We start from the raw sequence: 15271 nt of genomic DNA on the forward strand, positions 1-15271 counted from the left end.
TACAGCTCATAATCCTACGCCCGCTCGGCTCGAGAAGAAATATGGTTTGTGCTTCGAATCTCCAAGATCCTTTCATCAGGAGCAGCGGTATGGTCGTAAAGAGCTGAATTATTGCACCGGAATCAGTTTTAAAGGAAAACATCTACAGTCGGTACGGATCATATACCAGCGCTCGGCTCATGTCTCGGTCACGTTCTATGCATTAAACAGTCATAGATTGCCGGTCATGTGTCATCTGTTTTAATGAGGGTCAAGTTCAACTAAACGCAAAACTAAGTGCTTTGTTGCACACCGAGCATATTCCACCAAAGATCAAACCTCATTGGGAGCCTCTTTGTCCATTATCCTCAGGAGACTCAATGTTAGACCCGAGTTAATTGTCCGCTTGATGTATGTCATGCTGTACGATTGATCCGCTCTGAAGGGTCCTAATGCAATGACATTCACCCAGGGAGAAGGGACACAGACGGATTGAAAGACTCTCACTTAGCGAGTCATCAGAGGCGAGGCAAAACAACAGGCTTTTTTCCACTGTGAAGTCGATGGACAAACGCAGAAGGCCCATCTGCTGCTTTCCTGTGTGTGAGAAAACAAAGTGAGTTCGGAGTCCGTGGCGTGTTTCGCAGATTGAGGTTTGTTTGGTGTTGAGATTATAAATCAAGAAATGAATGTGCTTTTTGTTCTGTTAAATTTGGATGTGTGAGGTCATGTGATGGAGCATGGAGAGACGTTTGGTTTTTTGTCAGATGCTGGTCAGTGATTCGCTCTTCATTGTCATCTGCTCATAGAAACGCTTGAAGAAGTCTACAATGTAGCTTAAAGGGACAGTTCACCCAAAAAAGAAAATTCTGTCATCATTTACTCACCCACAAGTTGTTCAAAATCTGCATAAATGTCTTTGTTCTGATAAACACAGAGAAAGATATTTGGAAGAATGCTTGTAACCAAACAGTTCTTGGCCACCATTGACTACCATAGTAGAGGAAATTACAATAGTAGCTTTCCTACATTCTTCAAATTATCTTATTTTGTGTTCAACAGAACAAAGACATTTATAAAGCAATTTTCCTACTATAGTTGCCATTGGTGGCCAAGAAATGTTTGGTTACAAATATTCTTTCAAATATCTTTGTGTTCATCAGAAAGAAATTTATACAGATTTGGAACAACTCGAGGGTGAGTAAATGATGACAGAATTTGTATTTTTGGGTGAACTGTCCCTTTAAGAAATTGCATTGATCTACTTTTTCTATTTATTTGGCCAACAGAAGGACGGTTTTCTACTCGTTGCCAAAGATCCAAGCGCTACTTAAATATTTTGATTTTCTCTCTCACAGTTTCTTGATAGCGGGAGATTCTAACCAGATTTTTCCCCTTCCAGAAAATCCTCTCACCTTCAAGTAAGATTTTTAGTCACTGCTGGCGGTTTCTCATTTATGAGGTAAGATTTGGATTTAGACAGGTCTGAAAACAGCCCCTTCATCACAAAATCAAATTCTGCCCCGAAAAATAAAAAAACACCCTTTTCCCGTTGGCACCCACTAAGCTAGCTATGCAACGGTCCTTCTAAGAGTTATCATATTCTCTCTGTTGGTAGTCTTATAGATATGGATCAGGTCTGCCAAAGGTTGCAAGTTCAGCCCCGGTTAGACGTACCTGGAGTGCTCCAGAGATCGCAATCCATCTCTAATACAATTTTTGCCTTGAAGCAAGGAACTTAACCCCACTTACTCCATTGGGGCTGTCTCTGAGTGTGGTGTACAGTAAATTACTTACGTTGAACACCCACCTTGATGCTATTGATTGGGGTCTCTTGGCTGTGTCTGCTAAATTTCACGTTTTTAAAACCAGTTGTTTAAAAACCTTTGGTTGTCTAATTAATTTCTGTAATAAATTCACATTTGTGATTTACCTGGCTTTAACTCAAATACTCCAGTGTCAGGTAATGGTACCTGTTTGCCGTCCCTGCAGCTAGGGTCCTGTTGCAATCTTGGCGATGTGTGTTGATATCTTCCAAAGTGAATAGTGGCTGTTTAATGCTTTCAGTGAGAAAAGAGCTAGTGGATATAGTTAATTGTTTTCTTCTCTTTTCTGCAGCCAGCGTTGCAGTACCCAACAGACCTGCTAAGGGGCAGCGTAGCACCGTGAATGATAGTGCAGTGCCAATGAGGAAGAGAAGCATGCTGGCATGTGCAAACCAGAGAGATAATGGCTGTCTCATTTCGTAAGGCTGCATCCTCCAGAGGTCTCATTCGAAGGCTGCTACGTCATCGAGGCAGTCTCGTTTCATAAAATCAGGTAGGACTCTCCGGAGGCACCCTTCAAATGCGACCTTCTTTGACAGAAATTCGGAGGATACATGAGCTGTATCCTTCTTTGCTAGAGATAACTCGCATGAAATTTCTCCAGTAGTCCTTGTTAGGTGTAACGCTGAGGGGAATAAACTTCCAAACTCATTGCCGTTAACGTCCTGATGCTATTACACCTGCAAATGCATCAACATGTTTTATTTTCGACAGACGTCATGAGTGTTTCACCCTCGGTGTAGCCTAGTAGTAAAACGCGATGATAATTCATGTTATAACATCTAACAGGATTACTGTGTACTAAACCCCGCGCGATTGAAAAATATCTGACACGCATTTTACGCGTTTAAAACATCCATCGTACCTGCTACAAGGTAACAGGACTAACCGACTAAAGGACTAAATGTTAACAGCACATTCAATCAAATATATGGTTTTTAAATGTTAACAGTTTACAATTTGTGTCACGTTTTTTTAATCTTAGCAGGCATATGTAGTAAATAGGTTTACAAGTGTTTAGTGATTTTTAAACAGTAAGGCAAAAATTGTATATTTGTTTAACTCTTCTGGCATTGTTTAGGGTAGAAAGTAACCAACTTTTTACCTCTTAAATCATGTAGAAATCATTTTAATTAATTTGACAGGTGTGCGAGTGCAACGTCATAGCAATTGTCATAGCAACGTGGTAGTTCCCGTTTCCTTTTCTGCCAGTATGTCCTACGAAGGATGTCTCGTTTAATTCTAAGTTGAGAATCCTCCCTATACCGCATCCTTTAGAGGAGGATTTACCTTTATGGAGGACACAAGGACGCAGCCTTACGAAACGAGACACAGCTAACGTGCAGGCTTTTCTTTAGAGCAGAAAGACGTATATATGCTGAACATATCGGGAATTTGATGCATGGATCATCTGCTCATCTCAGGCTATATTGATTAATAACAGTCGAGGACATTTGTTCCTCTCAGACCTTTAACTGCTTAGTATTTTGGACAGTTTCAGTCATATTTGTGATGTCATGAAAACGTAAACGTACACTTTTGGCAGTTACTCTAGGGTTAGGGTGTTGCAAACACAATGCTAACCAGAAACATAATTCTGTCAGGTTCACTACCGTCAAAAATGATTGACAATTAGCATACAGTTTAGATTGGCGGTATTGTTCTATTCTGGGCAAAACTCCCTGGCCATCCATGCAGCCAGCATGAATAAGAGCAGGGAGCGCAGCGATAACCCCCCTTAGGGTAAACAGAACAGAACAAGCAGATGTCATTAGTTCTTAAAGACATTTGAGTGTAACACATAATTAAAATGTAGCTGAGACTTAGGAATAACAGTCGAGACCCGATTGTTAATGTGAAGTGGAGCTGGGGATGGAGGGGGGTAATTTGCTCCTGAACAATGCGATAAGCTGCTAATAGCTGAATGAATTTATATACATCAAATTTCTATAGGAAGAGGAGGATCAGCTGATGCAAGCTTGACTCGCGTGACCTGCTAGAACTAACGCTGTACGCTTGATTTTTGGTATCACCAATACTGTGCTGTGGCACAAATCTAACATTGGGTGGTGGTCTTATAAATTTGTTAAACACTGTACATGACACGAGGGTAAATAAATGATGACAGTATTTTTAATTTTGGATGAACTATTCCTTTAAGCATTTTTTGAACAAATGCAAGGTGATAGCAAAACATACTCATCTGTTACTCAACAGTGCATTCACATTTACATTACATTTATGCATTTGGCAGACGCTTTTATCAAAAGCAACTTACATGTCATTGTAATATTCATTTGTTTCTAAGTATGTGCAGTCCTTGAGATCGAACCCATGACCTTGGCGTTGCTAGCGCCATGCTCTAACCACTGCTCTCTGAGAAAGCGCGTCATTTAAAGGAACGATAAAGGAAGATATTCGGGAAAATGTCAGTAACAAAACAGATCTCATGCCCCATTTACTGCCATAGTAGGGAAAATAAATGCTATTGGAGTCAATGGGGGATGAGATCTGTTTGGTTACTGATGATGATGACAGAATTTTCTTTTTGAAAAATCTAAAATTTGGACTTTTTGGACAGGCTCAATATCCGTCAGCTCTCATTGCAAGCTTAACTTGCTGCTACTCATATATCCAGGCTTTAATAGCTACGAGTAGCATCGGCCCGGAGAGCGTTTCAACATTTGGAACAAAAGCACTTGGACAGCGTCCCTCCCTGTTACACTCTGCTGGTAATCAACGCACGGACAGGCCTGCCAATTATTGAGCGGCGCTGCGAGAGTGGATGAGTTAAACTCCCCCTCGAGGAGACGCTACGCCACCTTTGCTCGCTTCTGTGGCCCACTTCATCAAGTGGTCCTTGTCCTTTCTTGGCTGCTTGGAATCATGTAACGTGTTTGAAATGCGGTGCTTGAAAGACGTTCCTGTAATTTCTGGTTATTCGTGTCTAGTTAATGTCAGACGCCAACGAATCCTAATGCTAACCTTTGATTAACCCCGACCGGTAACGAACAAGGTCCTCACATGACCTCATCCTCCATTCTAATTTTACAGACACCAGGAAACCATTAGCTGATGAAATATATGGCAATCCTATGAAAATGAATGATGAAGTCATTTCGAGGGCACGCGTGGCTGCGATCGTCCCGCCGTCTGCCAGATCGCAAGTCCAGCTGTCTTTGTGCTGTCGTCGTAGAACTATATAAAAAAAGTTTGAACGTAAAGCAAACACGTTCAAGTTTGATTGCTTTATTCCTGGAAAGCTGTCTTGTAGATTGAGTATGCTAAGAATATTTTATTTAATAAAGCCTTTCCTGTATTGAACTGTAACTGATTTATAGTGTGTACGATAAATGCACTGCATTCTTTGAAGACCTTTCATCAACACTCAATTGCTTGCGTGAATCTACAGTCATCGCTTTCATCTCTCATTGAATGTTTTACACTACAGCTGTGTTTGAGCTGAGGTGCCCCCGGAATCTGTAGCTTTCCAAGGAGCCTTACGGTTTTGCTACGAGTAAACAATTTAGCGACTGGGGAGCTGAACTCTTGCCTGCCCTCTGGCCGTTTCACAACAAAGCTGTTAGCACAAAGCGGCAAACGAAATATGACTGACACTGACCCCCTGACCGGCAATTAACAGAACAATTTCCCTTACACTGCAACATCACGATTCAATGCTGAGCTACAAAATGGACAATTACATTAGAGCTTGTCGGAAAACTGTGCCAACTAGCATGCTAACAGCGAGAATGAGCAAAACAACAGAAGTTTACATTGGATTGACATCGATCTAGTGTGATTTGGCCGTTCAGAAGGCGGGACTTATATTAGCTTATTGAGAGTATTGGAGAGTATCTAACTAAAAGTTTTAGAGCGACTTTTAGTTACCTTTTAGTAGCTCGAGTTACCTAGAGTTTTTTTTAAAGGCAAGCTACTTTTTCCATTGAGTAAATGTTTAGTGCAAAAAAACCTACATTGTCTTATGTCATTGTAACAAAATCTCACAGCAAAAAAAAAATCTTTTCATACATTTTAGTACGATTAGCTTTTGTGCCAGTGATGTTAGGTTTAGGGGCGTGGTTAGGGGTGGGGCTTCAGCATTGCTTTTTTTTATTAATAGTATGTTTTTGTAAGATTCACAATGTACAAATTCATACGAAATAAGCCACCTACTAAAATAGTTAGGAATTTCAATAAGATCACGTTGGTGTACAGTTTTAAAGGTGGGTGAACTCTTAAAATCCATTCTCTCTCTCTCTCTCTCTCGCTCTCGCTCTCGCTCTCTCTCTCGCTCCATCCCTCCCTCTCTCTCTCTCTCTCTCTCTCTCGCTCTCGCTCTCTCTCTCGCTCCATCCCTCCCTCCCTCTCTCTCTCTCTCTCTCTCTCTCTCGCTCTCTCTCTCGCTCTCTCTCTCGTCAAGCATTTGGAAGTCTGATTCATGTCAGTGACTTGATTCGTTTAGTTGACTCATTTAAATGAAGCAAAATGATTTACAGGTTCATTTGAAACACCTGCTTGGCTTTTTATGTCTTTTTCCATTATGCCAAATTATATTATACATGTTATAGTAATAATAAGCACTTTCCGTTGTTACGTTTTCAACTCGGTTATGTAAATTATGCTAACTGATGCCATTTTGTGTTATCGATGGTGCATAGTGTATATTGATCAACCTAACTGATATCGTTGTTGTTTTTGTGTCAGAAAAGTACTACAAAAGTTTTAATGTAGCTATTTTTAATTAGTAACTTGTATCTCAGATTTAAGGAATGACTACAGTTTGCTAACAAGGACACATATTTACTTAAGCTGAAACACTGTCGCCTCAATTACTCGTGAAAGTCCCGGTGGAGTGGGAAAGGCCGGATCGGACGAGTGTCAAGTGCTTGTACTGTCCGTGGGGAATGTTAAATCACATCACAGACTTCACCAGTGGCAAACAGCTAAGGAGAGCAATTAGCATCAATGGCCCTATTAGTTACAATGGAATCGGGCTGCTACTAAAAGCCTCTATCCCCCACGTAATTTATTTGAGTTCTGCCCGAACTTAAATACTCTCCCCGGTGTTTGTGGATTTAGGCAGTGTAAATCCGATTCAATCCAATTCTGAGTTGAAATCACACAGTTTGGTGACTTACACGGTCGGCTGAGCAACTATGACATTGAGATATGGGCGTAAAGGAACTTTATTGATCCACAGGCTGCACATGGTGCATAGCTTTCTCTGTGAATATGTATAGATGTGTCTTCTTACTTTTTTTTAACATGAACCTGAGAGCTTCAGTTGCACTTTTAGTGAGCGAAACCCCAACTATAGAGTACTTTAGCTATGAATTAAAAACGTTGTGATAAGGTTGCAATACAAATTTTATCTGATTCACTTATAAAATGACGTATTAAAACTGTATGGCCGTCTGTTTACAAAAGAAAAATATACTTTTCGCATGCACCTAAGATTAGCGGTGCATGCGAAAAACATGCTGCATTTTTGCTGCTTAGCTGTGTGAGAGAATTTTTCCAATGCGGTACGTTTTGTAGATCCATTGCTGCAAACAAGCATAATGAAGCAATTCATGTTGTGATCTTCCTCATGTTTGTTCATGTAGCTTAGCTATTAGACCAAGACGGCCAGATGAGGTCTTAGGTTTGATTCCTGAAACGCATCTGAAGTTCGTGTTACATAAAGCCGCTGCCTAATGCGTGGGGCTTTTTAAATAATTATAATAATTTTAAAATGCAATAATTGGGGTCTGACATGATTTTTTATTGCACATTGTTTAGTTATTAAAGATTTACGTCAGTCAGAAAAAACAAGAAACCATTACATTACATTTTAGGGCAATTCAATTACATTATGAGAACAAAACAGCAGACCGAATAAATGAATAAATTCATCTCAAAGCAGACCCACACGGTGCCCTCATACCCTGCAAATTACACCAGGACACATTGAATCGTTTACTATTATATGCAAAAATAAACGCTTTAAATGCTCTTTGCTTGCTAATCCCTAATAGTGTGTAACATAACCACCATAATAGATCATTTTTAGCCAATGATGTGCTGTCATTGCTTGTTTGCTCTAATGTTAACTTATTCCTGCTTTGTGATAACAAAATATTTTTTCATACATTTGGAGACATAACTAGTGCATTATGGGAGAAAATGTGAAACCTAAGCCTTTCTCTCTGTTGATGTTTGTCGGTTTCTTGACTCTGAGAGAGCATGAAATGCTAATTACTTTTCGACTCAAACTCTGTGGAGAGATGTTATATCAGCAGTAAATAAACTGTGGAGATAAATAAGAAGCTGTTTACATTTCTGTTTACATGCTTTCAGTCTCCGATAAACACAACCGTAGCCTAATCCTTGATCTTGTGTAATTAATCTTTGTCCAGGTCTATAAATCTAACTATTCAGATCAGTCTAAGGGTTTGTTCTCACTGAAACATGATCACCGGTGGTCCCCTTGGATCCTTCGTCCTCCCCGGTGGTGGTTCTTAAATCTAGTTGCTCCATCATTCCTCCACCTGTGAGTGACAGGTCCAATGCTGACTTGGTACTTTTCAGCGGCGCCGTTTATTACATCAGGGTGGTATGGGGAGGCAGAGAGTGGTGCCGTCCCAATGGTTCTACCTTCTTAATTTGCAGCTTTTAGTTGTTCATTAGCATCATAATTAGGCTGCTGGGAGATGCATGAGGCAAAATTTCTACCTGACAGTCTTACAGCACCGTGTGTGATGTAGTGGGCATGCATGGGGGCTTGCAGGCAATATGTGGGTGTGTGGGCTTGTGTTTTCGCTTGTTCTAATGAAGCACAATTTTTGCTGAAGACAGGCTTCCATTAATGGAATTTGATGCTAATTATAAGATTGCATTACGAACAAACATAAGGGACCTTTGTTCGTAGACGGCTTCCTGCCATTAGGTCTCTGTTTATTTGGTCTAGATGGCCTCGCTCGGGTTTTCCGTTCGCTCATTACGTGCTACATCAAAATTATCCACAGTGTCATAGGACAGACGTATTGTGTTTGAGGGCACCGCACCGGTAGCAATGGCCCGTGATGATGCCAGTAATTAGAATGGAACTGTGGGTTATACTCATAAATATGAACGCTGACAAATATATTTACACAGATGACATTGTTCTGTATTACGATATCCATCTGTCCTTGGCTATTATCTTATAAAAAAAACTTAAAGGTGCAATGCGTGATATTAAGGAGGATCTGTTGAATAATACTTAATATGTAATATACATAACAATGTGTTCTGAGATGTACAAAGACCTTACATATTGAAGCGTTATGTTTTTGTTACCTTAGAATGTGCTATTTCTATCTACATACACTGCGGGTCCATACACTGGGATTTGCCATGTTTTTTCTACAGTAGCCCTAAACGGACAAACTGCTCTAGAGAACGCATTTCGTAAATACGCTGTCTCCTTCGGCAAAGAAGCGAAAACATGACGACACCTTTGTCCTGTGTCAGCCACCGTAGTGCTTCAAAAAGGAGGGGGGAGGAGTGAGACGTTGGTTGAAATTTGTAACCTCACCACTAGATGCCGCTAAATTTCAAAGCTGGATCTTATGAGCTATTGCTCAACCAAATGGGAAATGTATTTTGTGGCGGCCTTTTTTTAAATGAATGTTACGTTGCTTATTTCTAAGTAAAGTGGACGTCTTGTAAATTTACAGTAGGGAGCGAACTGTAATATATATACAGTTTTTGTTGACTGCAGACTGTTGTGAGTAATGTCATTGTCTTTTCCAGCTCTCTATTTGTTTGACTAACCATATACGTCCACAGAAACAGGAATATTGTCCGAGCTCTGTATTAATTGATTCTCAGTGCAAAATCGACTGCAGAAGGTAGAAGATGGGCCGTGGCACTTTCTGGAGTAAGAAATATAACTGAATAAGAACAATCGTGGGCCCTCGTGTACACTACAAAATAAATAACATCTTATTTTGCGATAGAATAATAAAAGTATCCTCAAACTCAAGAATTTGTCTTTTTTTAAACCGAATTAGATATGAAAAATAAAAAGAACCACTAGGAATAAATTTACCTTGTAATTCAAAATCTTATTAAAATCACAGACTGAAGGCATAAATATCGCTCAAACACTGATAAATCTCCCCTCTGGAGGGTTTGGGATTTCACCCAGATATCATAAAATATCTCACTGCTCTTTTCTTTCACTGCCTGCTCCGGTAAGATAAGTTGTTAGCCAGCTCATCGCTTGGACCGCCATCTTGCACCTGTAGGTTTGTCCCTCATTTGATGACCACAGCAATAAGGTTGTCAAAACAGCCTTTGAGCTACTTCACGTTCCCGGCACCCAGCCACAACCTCACCGATAGCTGAGCCTAGTGCTGCACGACGGACAAACAGATACAAATGGCGGACAACGGTGGAGTGTAGGGGTCTGAATGCTGACAAGGGGCCGATGGACGGCTTTAAGTGGTAATTTCCATATTTTTCTGCATGGCTTCCCCTCTGGCTGGGTTACCATGGTGTTTCTGTCAGTGCCAATGATAGAATCTGCCAAAGACCTCTCGCGAACGCACCGGAGAGGTAATTTGGGGGACATCTGCTCTGGGTGAGAGAGGCTTGGCTTCATCGATGTGGCTTTTGTACAAAGAGCATCTCTGTCCCGCTTCTGAGGTAAATAATTACTCCACAAATAAATGCAGAATGTACAAAATGTGATATAACGTGATTTGCCAGGAAACTACGCGTTTAGAGTTTTATATATAAGAAATATATAGGAAATAATTAAGAGACAACTCCAAAATGATTTGACGTTCTTTGAATTTACAATTTTTAGGTATGTTAAGTAAAATGATCATTTTCGTTTCATTCTATGAACTATAGGGAACATTTATCCCACAATCCAAATGAAAATGTTGTTATTTGCAGAAAATAGAAACAGGACAAACTGGTCAAAATAACATAAAAGATGCAATGCTTGCTGATTTTGAATAGTGCAAAGAAAACAACAAGTTTACAAAACACAACACACATGTATATACATTTGTCCAAAACAGATTTTTTTGGATCAGTTTAAAAAATGAACATGATGGAATAGGCTTGATTTTTCTTTTCGCAACTTTCATGCATTTTTCATGCCTTCTCTCAGTCTTTCACATTGCTGTTGGATGAATTTGTCATTTCTGAGGTTTGATTTTGTTGAAATTCAACAGACTTTGGACTGGAATTGACACAATACATGCAGAAATATAGATTTTTTTTATTTGTATATTTATAGCGTTGCTTTTCTATAGAAATAAGTTTCTTTCGCAGGAACCCATCTGGAAATTTGTACTCCCACACGTGTCTGTGGGTTAAAAAAATAAGGCATATGGGGAACGTTTGATGGCATGCATCATTGACAATGACAAAATGTAAAAATTGTTTGGGAGAGCGTGTTAAATATTCATAAGGCGGGTTTCTCAAGGTGGGCAAAGACAGGGGAATCCATCATTGCCTTTGAAAATGCACTGATGCTATTAGGAGATAAATATTTATTACCGTTTCTTGTGTTCAGCCAAAAGACGGCATTATGCTGCTTAGAGTGACAGGAGTAGATTCGCAATTTCATCCCTGTTCATTACTGCTGACCACCCATAGATAACTTTTCGAGAATATGTGACACGTCCACTTTCATTAAAGTAGGTGCCGGTTATGTCTGTATAGTTTGGTCAAGGAAAAACCCTTTTCTGTAGCGGCTGATTTACTTGAAGGTTCGATCACGTCCTCTTTTCTATCTCTTCTGTTGGAGTGGAGAGCTGACTCTCTCTTCATCAGACGAGTCTCATTGTGTTCTCTTCTGCTCTCGGCTTTCTATCTTGACCGCTCTCTTTCTGGCTTTCATTACAAAGGCTGTCCAAGTCTGAAATTGAGGTTACTTTGGACAAGGGCACAATCATTCTTTGGAAGCACGCTGAAGTAGCGGCAGGGCCCGATCTTCTCCGTTTGCGTGTTTGGCAGGTCTCCGCACTTGATGAAAGACCCGTGGACTTCTGAGATAGAATAGGTCTTCTTCCCATAGTGTTTCTTTGCTCGCGCACCTAGAGCCGGACTCCCAAGGCAGGAGGGGCACCGGCACCCGCCGAGAAGCTGTCAGCCGCAAAAATGAGAAATTTCGCACTCCCGGAGAGATCTCTTAGGTAAGTGGAAATGTTTTCTGCTCTGCCTCATCCTTGCGGGGCATTTCATCGAGATGTGGGCCGCAACATCCGTTGGCCGACCTTCACGGAGAGGAGATAATGGACCTGTCTCATCAGCTAGCCGCTGAAAAACTTGACTGGCGAGGGAGCCGCGCTGTGGAAAACATCCATCACGGCCTTCTCGCGTGTTTTAAAACACGTATGAACGGTGACTGATGGTTCTGCCGATATTCTGATCTTCACTCGACTGTCATTGACTGTGGCCAAAACTGCATGTTATATACCCGACCGTGTCTTTTCAGAGGTTTATAAAAATGAGTAACGTTAAGTCACAAATAGATACGACCGTGCCTTGTACATCAGCAGGTGTGGGGCGTCGGACGAAAATAGATTATGGCAATAAAGAAGAGACAACTGAAAGGGTTAGATGACCCGGTAATGACCTTTTGATTAACCAATGAAAGAGAAATAAATACAAAATTCGCTAGGACATAAAAACGTCTCCTCAAAGAGGAAAGATCAGTAACCTCTACAAATTCGGTTTGTCAGGGCACCTAAGGGATTAATATGTTGTTTTTCCTGGTCTAGATCGGCTTCATTTTCAGCTTGTAGTCCACAGGGAGGGTTTATGTTTAGTTTTTCAAACATGGATTGCATCAAGAACTGTTCGATCTTGACATTTTAGTGTTTCCCTTTAAAGTAAGTCAAGAATACAGGCAATTTAACGCCACGACCACGGTGGAATTCAGTTCATTAGTTGCCCATATACACTTGAGGCCTTTTCCCCAGAAAGTAATTATGAACTGCTATCGATTTAAGTCATTACCTTAATTAATTCACTAAATTTATCACTGTAAAAGATTTACAGAAGATTAGAGATCTACCCGTTTGCTCTGTGGGGTACAAAAGTATTGTTTCATTTTTTAAGGAATTGGTCACCCAACAATGAAAATGTTTGTTTTTATAGCGATTTTCACAGCTTTGCACACTCAAAAAGGATTAAATGAGAAAAAGAACACAAGGTTAGGTAAAAAGTACCACAAAATGTGTCGTCTTTTACTAGACACAGAGACATGTTCAGTTAAGGACAGATTGTGTTGTTTTAAACAAAAAGATCGTGGAACAAACAGTCAATAAATATAGTAATAATAATATAGAGCAATAATAGAAATAGGGAAAATATTTGTGACGCTGCCCGTGAAAACCCAGCTAAAACGATTTTTTTGTGATTTGCCAATTTAATGTTAAGAATATTTTGTGAAAATAGCTTATCTTGATATCTTCACAGTAATAGTTTACTGAGGGGGGGTCATGTCAAAGATTGAAATGTGTCGGAGACCATCCAGTGCCACTACAGACAAAGAGAGCTGGCATCTTTTGGGAAATTAGTCCATTTGTGTTTACAGAGGAAAAACAGTCATACACCTGTTGCACAAATGTTGAGAGAATTTCCATTTTGGGGTAAACAAGAAATGGTCTAAATGAAAACTGTGCTATATTTCAGTTGACTGATCAGTCAAAGATTCATTATAAAAATACAACTTTCCCTTTCTTAGATAATTTTTGCAATAACACAACAAATGCGCAACTTACAAGTCATTTTTATTTATGCGTGAACTATTGCTTTAACCCACTTACACACACTAAAAACATGCAGTGTTATTTTCAACCCAGTGTTGGGTCAAAAAGGGACGAACCCAACCCAGCATTTTTTTGAGCTGCCTGCAGATGTTTAGTATCTATGCTTAGCAAAGAAAACACTGCTAAATCTGTTCTCTATCATTTGTCTTTGATCAATGTTAAATAAACTACAAGTAATAGCCAAGAAACAGTCTGCACAGGTACCAGCATAATAAAACAACCAAATGTTATATTTTTCGGGTAGACCATAACGTTATCTTACTGTAGCTGCTGGGGCATGAAGCTCTTCTCCAGTCCATGCTTGGCTTGCCAATTCCCACAGCCTTCAGGGAATCAATATCATTTGAACCCCTGCCATCATGGCCGGCGTCCGCCACCACACACAGTACAACAGATCAATTCTCCTCTCGGCCTGCACAGATACACGACCGATGTTATCCTTTAGGGCATATAATTTCATTCTCTTCAATGGGCCTTGCTCGGGGGTGGCTGTTGTTTACATTTGTGGACAACATGTACAGTATACCATATGATCGAATGTTGTGGATTCCCAGAGATGATTTATATTTGCTTATTGAGCAAAAAACCTTTTTTTCATTGTTATTACTGTGATAGTAACATGACTTCTGTTCTTCTGAAATGACTTTCCACTTGAGCATTTGTTTCCATTTAGACATACGTTTATCGCAAAGGTGTTCAGTGGGCTTCAGGTTTGGGTTTGGCCCGTTAAATTTCTCCACACCAGACTCTGTAAATTATTTCTTTTATAGCTCTCACTGTGTATAAAGTGCCATTGGCGTGCGGCAGCAGAAAAAACCTTTCTGAACTGTTGCCACAAAGTTAAAAACACAATTCTCCTTAATGTCATTGTATGCTGTAGCAAAGATTTGTATTCACTGGAATTACGGAGCCCATGCCAAAGCTGTTAAATTGAAGGGGGTGATCTCATACTTTTGGCCATGTTGTGTATGGCCGTGTTAGCCGCTCAGTGGTGTTGCCGGTAATGCACTTGTGAGCGCTGCGTATACATGAGCTGATTTGAGAACAGGCCTTTGTCTTGTGTCTTCATATTATGAATGTGTTTAAGCTCTACAATACATTTACATTTATGCATTTGGCAGACGCTTTACATTGCTTTATCCTATACATTTGTTTCTAAGTATGTACAATCCCCTGGGATCGAACCCACGACCTTGGCGTTGTTAGCGCTATGCTCTTACCACTGAGCTACAGGAAAGCAAAAAACTAGGAATTTGTTACATTACATCACATTACATTACATTACATAAATTATATTATTTAAAAGCACTTAAGAGCTTCTGTTCCACCTTTGCGATGTAAATATGTCTGCTTATATGTTTATGTGCAGGAACAATCCAGTCGTGATCAGCTGATGCCGTCCAAAGATGTGAGTATTGAACTAGACCAGTCATTACTATATTAATAATTCCCAAATTGATCTACAGGGGCAGCTTTAAGGCACACATCTCAGGGCGAGCAAAAAGCCGGATTTCTGTAAACTTTGGCGTCTGTGGTCGCCATCTTTCCTGTGTAACCTCAGAGAATAGCTCGACGGAATCAAAGGGGCGGGCTCCGACATCCCGGCCCTCCTCTCTGTAGTTGTATTATGGGAGCCGAGGAACG

At 40.2% G+C, this 15271-nt stretch overlaps 1 protein-coding gene across 1 annotated transcript in view; it reads right to left on the minus strand.

The window, feature by feature from the left end:
* Window positions 1–13995, minus strand: part of rag2 (recombination activating gene 2) — a 50695-nt gene extending 36700 nt beyond the window's left edge. Inside the window, exon 1 of the mRNA XM_057330461.1 lies at window positions 13890–13995. The gene's annotated coding sequence lies outside the window, so the exon portion shown is untranslated. The remainder of the gene's footprint in view (window positions 1–13889) is intronic.
* Window positions 13996–15271: the final 1276 nt, after the last annotated feature.

This window comes from Triplophysa rosa, linkage group LG3 (genome assembly GCF_024868665.1).
Source record: "Triplophysa rosa linkage group LG3, Trosa_1v2, whole genome shotgun sequence".
NCBI lineage: Eukaryota > Metazoa > Chordata > Actinopteri > Cypriniformes > Nemacheilidae > Triplophysa > Triplophysa rosa.